Source organism: Trichomycterus rosablanca, unplaced genomic scaffold (assembly GCF_030014385.1).
Source record: "Trichomycterus rosablanca isolate fTriRos1 unplaced genomic scaffold, fTriRos1.hap1 scaffold_225, whole genome shotgun sequence".
Classification (NCBI taxonomy): domain Eukaryota; kingdom Metazoa; phylum Chordata; class Actinopteri; order Siluriformes; family Trichomycteridae; genus Trichomycterus; species Trichomycterus rosablanca.
In genome coordinates, this window is record NW_026947053.1 from 20,299 (window position 1) to 30,936 (window position 10,638).

The 10,638-nt window shown below is 39.7% G+C and overlaps 1 long non-coding RNA gene across 3 annotated transcripts; it reads right to left on the bottom strand.

The window, feature by feature from the left end:
* Window positions 1–1,806: 1,806 nt before the first annotated feature.
* On the bottom strand, window positions 1,807–10,194 carry LOC134306786 (uncharacterized). Of its 3 annotated transcripts, none has more exons than XR_010009464.1 (6): window positions 10,177–10,194; window positions 8,816–8,853; window positions 8,587–8,689; window positions 8,365–8,481; window positions 7,768–7,875; window positions 1,807–2,064 (listed from the first exon to the last, which is right to left on the bottom strand). It is a non-coding gene; the product is annotated as an uncharacterized LOC134306786 (long non-coding RNA). The 3 variants fall into 3 exon arrangements; XR_010009462.1 differs by lacking the exon at window positions 10,177–10,194 and adding an exon at window positions 9,538–9,607; XR_010009463.1 differs by lacking the exon at window positions 10,177–10,194 and adding an exon at window positions 9,367–9,385.
* Window positions 10,195–10,638: the final 444 nt, after the last annotated feature.

The following is a 10,638-nucleotide window of genomic DNA, read 5'->3' on the forward strand; positions in this document are numbered from 1 at the left end:
TTAAAAAGTAAGTAGAGAAACGGATGGACTACAGTCAGTAATTGTAGAACTACAAAGTGCTTCTACAGTGGGGGAAATAAGTATTTGATCCCCTGCTGATTTTGTAAGTTTACCCCCTTACAAAGATTTGAACAGTCTATATTTTTTATGGAAGGTTTATTTTAACAGAGAGAGACAGAATATCAACAAAAAATACAGAAAAAAAACATTAAATAAAAGTTATAAATTAATTTGTATTTAATTAAGTGAAATAAGTGTTTGATCCCCTACCAACCAGCAAGAATTCTGACCCCCACAGACCGGTTATGTGCCCATGAGGCACACAAATTAGTCCTGTCCCTGTATAAGACTCCTGTCACAGAATCAGTTTCTTCTGTTCAAATCTCTCGACCACCATGGGCAAGACCAAAGAGCTATCAAAGGACGTCAGGGACAAGATTGTAGACCTGCACAAGGCTGGAATGGGCTACAAGACCATCAGCAAGAAGCTTGGTGAGAAAGAGACCACTGTTGGTGCGATAATTTGAAAATGGAAGAAATACAAGATCACAGTCAATCGCCCTCGCTCTGGAGCTCCATGCAAGATCTCACCTGGTGGGGTAAGAATGATTCTGAGAAAGGTGAGGTCAGTCCAGAATTACATGGGAGGAGCTTGTCAATGATCTCAAGGGAGCTGGGAGCACAGTCACCAAGAAAACCATTAGTAACACACTTCGCCGTAATGGATTGAGATCCTGCAGTGCCCGCAAAGTCCCTCTGCTCAAGAAGGCTCATGTACAGGTCCGTCTGAAGTTTGCCAATGAACACCTGAATGATTCAGAGAAAGCTTGGGAGAATGTGATATGGTCAGATGAGACCAAAATTGAGCTCTTTGGCATCAACTCCACTCGCCGTGTTTGGAGGCAGAGAAATGCCCGGTGGGGATGGTGTTCTTGGGGTCATATCCAGCATTTCTCTGCTCCCAGCTCCCTTGAGATCATTGACAAGCTCCTCCCGTGTAATTCTGGACTGACCTCACCTTTCTCAGAATCATTCTTACCCCACCAGGTGAGATCTTGCATGGCGCTCCAGAGCGAGGGCGATTGACTGTGATCTTGTATTTCTTCCATTTTCGAATGATCGCACCAACAGTGGTCTCTTTCTCACCAAGCTTCTTGCTGATGGTCTTGTAGCCCATTCCAGCCGTGTGCAGGTCTACAATCTTGTCCCTGACGTCCTTTGATAGCTCTTTGGTCTTGCCCATGGGGGTCGAGAGATTTGAACAGAAGAAACTGATTCTGTGACAGGAGTCTTTTATATAGGGACAGGACTAATTTGTGCGCCTCATGGGCACATAACCGGTCTGTGGGGGTCAGAATTCTTGCTGGTTGGTAGGGGATCAAATACTTATTTTTTTTTTTTTTTTTGATATTCTGTCTCTCTCTGTTAAAATAAACCTTCCATAAAAATTATAGACTGTTCAAGTCTTTGTAAGGGGGTAAACTTACAAAATCAGCAGGGGATCAAATACTTATTTCCCCCACTGTATATGGTAAGTTTTTCAGGATGAACTCAAGTTCATATGCGTGTGAAGGCAGGCGAGCGAATACTTTTGGCAATATAGTGTATTATTGACAGTTCAAAGAAAATCAATATATTGCAAAATGTTCAAATGCTTTTTAAAAAATAGCAAATAATTCTATTTCTGTTCAGTAGACCTTTATGACGTATGCATGTGTGTGTCTTGCTGAGACATGTGAATGCAAACAAAAACTGCAATATCAGAACATGTGAATGTAAACAAAAACTGCCATACCAGAGACTCAATGATCTTTAAACTATCTGTATTGCAATTTTCTTTTGTAGGCCGTAATACGATTATAAACATAGAATTTCAGATTTTGCCAGTCACGGTTCTTAGGAGCTTCTGGTTCAGCCCTTAAACACTTCTCACAGTCTCGCTGTGCTGGTACGATACAAGATGTGATGAAGCGATTCGTGTGCCATTCCACCGCCTGCACCTCTGTCTGCAGCCAAGGTGTTTTCTTCTTATGGGCAGTTTTACCTTTGCACTGTTTGTCCATTCTGCCATAGACAAAGATTATTAGGATCAAATTCTCATAATAGCTATAAATACACAGATCAGCCATAAAATTAAAACCCGCCTAATATTATGTAAGTCCCACTAGTGACACCTGTATAGCTCTGACCCATCGAAACATAAACTACACAAGACCAATGAGCCTTGGGTGCACATGACCCTGACACCAAGCCTACTGTGGACCATTTTTGGTAGGTACTAACCACTGTTTACTGGGAACAACCCACAAGACCTGCTGTTTTGGAGATGCATCACAGACATCACAATTTGGTCCTTGTCAAAGTCACACAGTTCCTTACTGTTGCCCATTTTTCCTGCTGCCAAAACATCACCTTCGAGAACTGACTTTGACTGCGGCTTAATACATCCCACCACCTTTTTACAAGAGTACAGTAAGAAAGTAAACCCTCGAAATTACTTGATTCTACCATGAACACTCCATGGTCTACCATGGACCAGACTCAAGTACTAACCACTGCATACTGTTACACCCCAAACCTGCTGTTTTGGAGATGCTCTGACCCTGACCATTTTTCCTGCTTTAATTTGTCTGCAATTGTCCTACCTGAGCAGGCTACTGGCTTTAGTGTTTAATGTTTCAAAGTGGGTCTGTTTCTTGTAAGTAAGACTGACACTGTGTTACACTGTTTGATTAGGTTACACCATGAGTTATATTTTTAACAACACTGTGGCTTCCCACACAGAAGTCCCAGTCCCAAGCCCATATGCCCCCTAATAATATTTACATTCTATAAAAACACACTATAATGACGACAATTTATCCCCCTCACTTACAGTCTGTAGAATACACACAGGCATTAGTTAGCTAAGTAATCAAACAGTACTTAAACCCTTTATTCACTGGGACTTCAACAAAAGCAAGAAAGCAAAAACCAAATACAAAAAGTAAAATAAAATAATATACCATCAGGATCTAGCCCAATTTTATCCAAGTTCTTGCCATGAAACTCAGCTAATCTTCCTTGCTCAAGAGCCATTAGAACTTTGCTGATCTTTTGATATACACTGGATGTCTCTGGCTCAGTGAGTTCCACTGTCTGTGACTCGACATCATCAGACAAAATGACCTCTGACAGGCACAGCTTTCCAAAGGGTTTCAGGGAGAGGAAGAAACAGCTAGATTATATTCTCAACAGAGGAAACTACACTCACAATGCTGCAGTTATGGAGTCAGGACAGGGGAAACTTGTGCCCTTTACACAACCATGTAAAGAAACATTGGGAAATGACTTCACATACTTTTAACAGTATGTGTGAGAGCAGATGCGAGAAATGGGAAGGCTGGTTCACAATGCCAGAAAAGTCACCACCTTAAAAAAAATGGAAGACCTTATGAATCCAAAAAATTACATGGAGAGAGTCAAAGCTGTCAAGTTGACATGTGGGTATGACAGTGAAACAAACAAGTTTTTGACCCCATCATTAGCAAACAAACTTGGAAATATCCTGGTTAAAGTAAGCAAACTTTTAAAAGCTCAAGGTTTCATCTCAAACAACCAACATCTTGTGAAGAATGCCAGTGAGTTTCAAGACATCCATCGGGAAAAGTAGAATGAGCTGATATCAGCCACGGCATTGAAAAACTTTGCTGATCTTGGCGAGCTGTAGGGTCTTCTCAGGCAGTCGATAGAACTCACGATGGATTCTTATGTCATGTCCAAGAAAATTGGCAAGCTGGTCCATTTCTGTGTCTATCATGTTTAGCACAGTTGAAAGGGTTGCAGCATGCTTTCTCAGTTTGGTAGATGTCAGTGGGACTCTTTGCACCACACACCTTTGCAAAGCCACAGAGACGGTCTGATCCTCTGAAATGTGTCATAGCTTCTGGTCTTGCAAACATATAACCATTGTCTATTAACAAGGATCTCTAATGCACAAAACATTTTTGGAGTCAGAAGAATTGGAACTGGGCGACCACGTTTCCCCCCGACGACAATCCTTGAGAAGTGTCTGCAGAGCTTTTTTTCCTCTTCAGACAGTGCCCAGTCCACATCCTCATGGTGATCAGAAGTGTCTCTTGATAAAAATGCAGATAAGAGCATGCTGGCAACTTCTCCTTCCCTGAGAAGAGAATAACCTGAGCCAGGCACACCTTATTCAGCTCCATCCAGGCTTTTGCAGAGGGACTTTCCGAGAGTGAAATGTACCACTCATCTTGTACTTGACTGAGATATGCATGCATTTTTTGGATGTCTTCAGTAAAAGGCATGAGAGTCGGTACGTTCCACTTTGCTTACCTTATGTTCCTCAATGCCGTGGCTGATATTAGCTCATTCTACTTTTCCCGATGGATGTCTTACAACTCACTGGCATTCTTCACAAGATGTTGGTTGTTTGAGATGAAACCTTGAGCTTTTAAAAGTTTGCTTACTTTAATCAGGATATTTCCAAGTTTGTTTGCTAGTGATGGGGTCAAAAACTTGTTTGTTTCACCGTCATACCCACATGTCAACTTGACAGCTTTGACTGTCTCCATGTAATTTTTTGGATTCATAAGATCTTCCATTTTCTTTAAGGTGGTGACTTTTCTGGCATTGTGAACCAGCCTTCCCATTTCTCGCATCTGCTCTCTCACATACTGTTGATTCTTGTCTAATTTCCCCTTTTGTTTAACAAGTGCTGCCCAACATCAAGTTTCCCCAGTCCTGACTCCATAACTGCAGCATTGTGAGCGTAGTGTCCTCTGTTGTGAATATAATCTAGCTGTTTCTTCCTCTCCCTGAAACCCTTTGGAAAGCTTAAGAGCTTTGGCCACATCGGGTTCATTTTCATGCACATGTTCGAGGTGCCTTGCCATCTTGGCATACGGCTTAGAGCAATACAAGCAGTAATGTTTTTTGTTGTACACTCTTCGTCCACCACTTTTTTGACTTGCGCTAACAACTATTAGATCATTTATGTTCTTACTTGAACCAAGTTCTTCTTCTGCTCCAGTGGCTTCAGGTGTAAAGCTGTGCCCGTCAAAGGTCATTTTGTCTGATGTTGTGGAGTCACAGACAGTGGAACTCTCTGAGCCAGAGACATCCAGTGTATTGTGCTTTGTTTTTTGGTTTGGTTTAAGGCTAGTGTCAATGTCACTATCACAAGTCGTATCAGGTATGTAATCATCTGCACTTTCTGATGAAGAATCAAATAGCTCACTGGAATTGTCAAGATTTGTGTCTTTCATTTACAAAACAAGAAATCATAATAAGAAAAACTTTAATACTTAATCCTAAATTTAAAACTTAATTTATCAGTAAATTTACATATACAGTGGGGCCAAAAAGTATTTAGTCAGCCACTGATTGCGCAGGTTCTCCTACTTAGACAAATGAGAGAGGTCTGTAATTTTCATCATAGCTACACTTCAACTATGAGAGACAAAATGAAAAAAAAAATCCAGGAAATCACATTGTAGGATTTTTTAAGAATTTATTTGTAAATTATGGTGGAAAATAAGTATTTGGTCAATAACAAAAGTTCAACTCAATACTTTGTAACATAACCTTTGTTGGCAATGACAGAGGTCAAACGTTTCCTGTAAGTCTTCACCAGGTTTGCACACACTGTAGCTGGTAGTTTGGCCCATTCCTCCATGCAGATCTCCTCTAGAGCAGTGATGTTTTGGGGCTGTCGCTGGGCAACACGGACTCCACACATTTTCTATGGGGTTGAGGTCTGGAGACTGGCTAGGCCACTCCAGGACCTTGAAATGCTTTTTACGGAGCCACTCCTTCGTTGCCCGAGCGGTGTGTTTGGGATCATTGTCATGCTGGAAGACCCAGCCATGTTCCATCTTCAATGCTCTCACTGATGGAAGGAGGTTTTGGCTTAAAATCTCACGATACATGGCCCCGTTCATTCTTCCCTTAACACGGATCAGTCGTCCTGTCCCCTTTGCAGAAAAACAGCCCCAAAGCACGATGTTTCCACCCCCATGCTTCACAGTAGGTATGGTGTTCTTGGGATGCAACTCAGCATTCTTCTTCCTCCAAACACGACGAGTTGAGTTTTTACCAAAAAGTTCCATTTTGGTTTCATCTGACCACATGATATTCTCCCAATCCTCTTCTGGATCATCCATATGCTCTCTGGCAAACTTCAGACGGGTCTGGACATGTACTGGCTTAAGCAGGGGGACACGCCTGGCACTGCAGGATTTGAGTCCCTCTCGGCGTAGTGTGTTACTGATGGTAGCCTTTGTTACTTTGGTCCCAGCTCTCTGCAGGTCATTCATCAGGTCCCTCCGTGTAGTTCTGGGATTTTTGCTCACCGTTCTCATGATCATTTTGACTTCACGGGATCGAGGGAGATTATCAATGGTCTTGTATGTCTTCCATTTTCTTACAGTTGCTCCCACAGTTGATTTATTCACACCAACCTGCTTGCCTATTGTAGATTCACTCTTCCCAGCCTGGTGCAGGTCTACAATTTTCTTCCTGGTGTCCTTCGACAGCTCTTTGGTCTTGGCCATGGTTGAGTTTGGAGTCTGACTGTTTGAGGCTGTGGACAGGTGTCTTTTATACAGATAACGAGGTCAAACAGGTGCCATTAATACAGGTAACGAGTGGAGGACAGAAGAGCTTCTTAAAGAAGAAGTTACAGGTCTGTGAGAGCCAGAAATCTTGCTTGTTTGTTATTGACCAAATACTTATTTTCCACCATAATTTACGAATAAATTCTTTAAAAATCCTACAATGTGATTTCCTGGATTTTTTTTTCTAATTTTGTCTCTCATAGTTGAAGTGTAGCTATGATGAAAATTACAGACCTCTCTCATCTTTCTAAGTAGGAGAACCTGCACAATCAGTGGCTGACTAAATACTTTTTGGCCCCACTGTATGTTTGATGATCTCAAATACACAAGTACTTTTTTGTCATGTTTTTGTATTTTGGGTTTTTAGTTATTTAAAAGAATGTAATAAGTTAATTGTGATGATAATCTAGCAAGAATAATTGTTTATTGTGATGTATCTACAAGGTAAGTTCAAGGGGAACATATAGGGCAGATTTTAACTTTCACAGTGATTTTTTTCTTGGATAATTATCATTTTATTCTGAACACTTACGGCGTCCCCACAACACACCTTCAGTTAGTGTATGAGTAGAAACTGTGTGTAGAAACTGAACTAAACTGGTCCCCACAATGACTATAACATTGTGTGTGTGAAAGGTCCCCACAAGTGACTATTACATTGTGTGTGTGAAAGGTCCCCACAAGTAACTATAACATTGTGCGTGTATGTAACAGGTCCCCACAATGACTGTAACATTGTGTGTGTGTGTGTGTGTGAAAGGACCTTTCACACACACAATGTTACCATTCCTTGTGGGGACCTTTCACACACACAATGTTACAGTCATTGTGGGGACCAGTTTAGTTCAGTTTCTACACACAGTTTCTACTCATACACTAACTGAAGGTGTGTTGTGGGGACGTCGTAAGTGTTCAGAATAAAGTGATAATTATACAAGACAAAAATCCCTGTGAAAGTTAAAATCTGCCCTAAATGTTCCACTAGAACTTACCTTGTAGATACATCAAAATAAACAATTATTCTTGCTAGATTTACATCACAATTAACTTATTACATTCTTTTTACTGACTAAAAACCCAAAATACTAAAATATATGACAAAAGAGAGGCTGTAAAACTAAAAGTCAAGTAGTGGACATGCATGTACCTGTTGAGGAGTGCTGTTTGAAACAGAAGCATCATCCATCTGAGTCTTGGACAGGATAGAGGATTGGGAGTCGTCCTCCACCACGGCTCTAGCTGCAATGCTGGGTGTCTGTAAACACAATTTAAAATAACTATATCAAAAAACATGCACCAGACTTTAGAAAATAATTTTATAATAATAAAAAAATTATCTTTTGCCCAGTCAAGCAGTCTGTGTTCACACATATTAAATAAAACAGGCTTTGCGGGGACCTTTCACACACACAATGTTACAGTCATTGTGGGGACCAAGTCAGTTTCTACACACAGTTTGTACTCAGAAACTAACTGAAGGTGTGTTGTGGGGACGCCGTAAGTGTTCAGAATAAAGTGATAATTATACAAGACAAAAATCCCTGTGAAAGTTCAAATCTGCCCTATATGTTCCCCTAGAACCTACCTTGTAGATACATCACAATAAACAATTATTCTTACTAGATTATCATCACAATTAACTTATTACATTCTTTTAATTAATTAAAACCCCAAAATACTAAAATATATGACAAAAGAGAGCCTGTAGTTTTAACTTAAAGTGATGATGTGGATGTGCATGTACCTGTAGAGGAGTGCTGTTTAAAACAGAAGCATCATTCATCTTGGATCTTAGAGTCTTGGACAGGACAGAGGATTGGGAGTCGTCCTCCACCACGGCTCTAGCTGCAATGCTGGGCGTCTGTACAAATTTTAAATATTTATTTTTATTGGGCTCCCTTAAGTAATCACACAAATTAAACACTTTATGACAACTTTTAACAGAATGCCTGACTGGTCAATGTACCTGTTGGTCAGTTTTTTCCGTTGTGCTTCTGCATATGAACTTTTAAATGGCAGGACTTGCTGATATCTTCTACATTTATATCACTGGGTGCTTTTGTAGCCACCTGTAAACATATTTTCATAGATAATTAGACTTAATGCATTTGGTATTTTGGTTCTTTAAGCATTTTAATTTTTATTCTTATCCTGCAATATGAGCCAGTCTGTACACCATGTATTGTGCAACATACTCGTGTTCTCCATGAGCAGTCTTCACATTCATTTCAAACTGCAGAAAAAAACAAAACAATTATTGTACTGGATTAAGTCTAGGTCTTTAAAGTTATTATTATATGCCTTATGCATATAATATGCATATAAAAAGTTTTTTAAAATATGAGGTGCAATTAAGCAACAATGCAAGAAAAAGGGACAAAAACTAAAATTATAATAATATATTATTTATATGTGTTATTTATTAGGGTTTTGCATTAATTATACAGTACAGTACAAATCTGTTTGTATATAGTGTGCATCTGCAGATACACTCTTGTTCAGAGTCTGGCCAAAAAGGTTAAATGTTATCTTAAAGTCCATTCGATCATGTTCATGTTGTTTATTAGGTTTGTGGGTATAAAACTTATCTTTACTTATTAGCGCATCACACTGGACTTAGTGACGCGTCTGCAGACGCGCACCAAACAACCTGTTCAGTAAACTACACCTGAACACACTGAAACGCGCTAGAAACCAACACAATACACACAGATTAGTTTTGTACAAATAAACATAAGCTACTAACACTCGCTGTAGAACACATGTTGTAACGAAATCATTTATAATGTCCTTGTTAAAACGACATACTAAAGTTTTTTTCTCTGCCTGGCAGTAATACGCGTAAGAATGCCTGCTTTCACTTTTCCTGCCCAAACATTTAAGCATTTAATTTCATTTTGTAACAAACTTGCCTTACAGTTAAAGCTCCGAGTTCTACTTCTACCCACAGAACAGAGACTGAAAACCAGGTTCATTAGTGAAGTAATGCTACACCTGTTTCAAATTAAAGGCCCCAATGGAGACTGCAGCCGCACACAGACATTTCAAACTAACAGTTTTCTGTCTTTTTAAGTTACCAAAAATTTGTTGTCATTTTTAAATTTATTTAATGGAAAATTAATATAAATATCTAAATATATCTAAAAACACGCAGTCATTGTTATTTAACCACTGCACTGTCACAGCCCAATTATAAACAAGAAGCTTTATTTGCACTCATTTACACCGATCAGCCATAACATTAAAACCACCTCCTTGTTTCTACACTCACTGTCCATTTTATCAGCTCCACTTACCATATAGAAGCACTTTGTAGTTCTACAATTACTGACTGTAGTTTATCTGTTTCTCTACATGCTTTGTTACCCCCTTTCATGCTGTTCTTTAATACATTTACATGTTCTTTAATAGCAGGACAGGTCAGGTTTTAATGTTATGGCTGGAGAAGGAGAAGAACTGGTATTAAAGAACAAATAACTATTCACTAACAGAACTAATTAACATAATTTGACGGTTGAACAATTGTTATACTGGTTTGACATGCAAATATGCTTACCTTGTGTTTCATTTTTGGTCCTCTATATAAGTTCTTAGCTTCTTAGCTGGTTTCTCCTGCATATAATCTTCTTTTTTTGTCCACTGTGTGAATATCCATCTTTAACACTGAAAATGTCTGAAATCGTTCCTAATGGGGACCAGGAAGTGGGTGGTTCCCAACCTTATTTGGAATCCGTGTGTGTGTGTGATTCCGGCTATAAAAAAAAGGGGGCGCAACTGAGCACAACCCACACACTCACACATTCACCGAAAAACATGCGTTTTGAGCCAATGCTAAAAACCACACAGGCACCATTAGTAGGCCTCCTGTATCCATTTAAAATAGGTTTCCTTTATGGGGACTAGACTTTAGGTCCCCACACTGCAAGAGGTCCCCACGACGTGACTGTGTAAACAGATTCATGTCCCCTCAATGTGATGAATACCAGTGCACAGACACAGACACAGACACACACACACA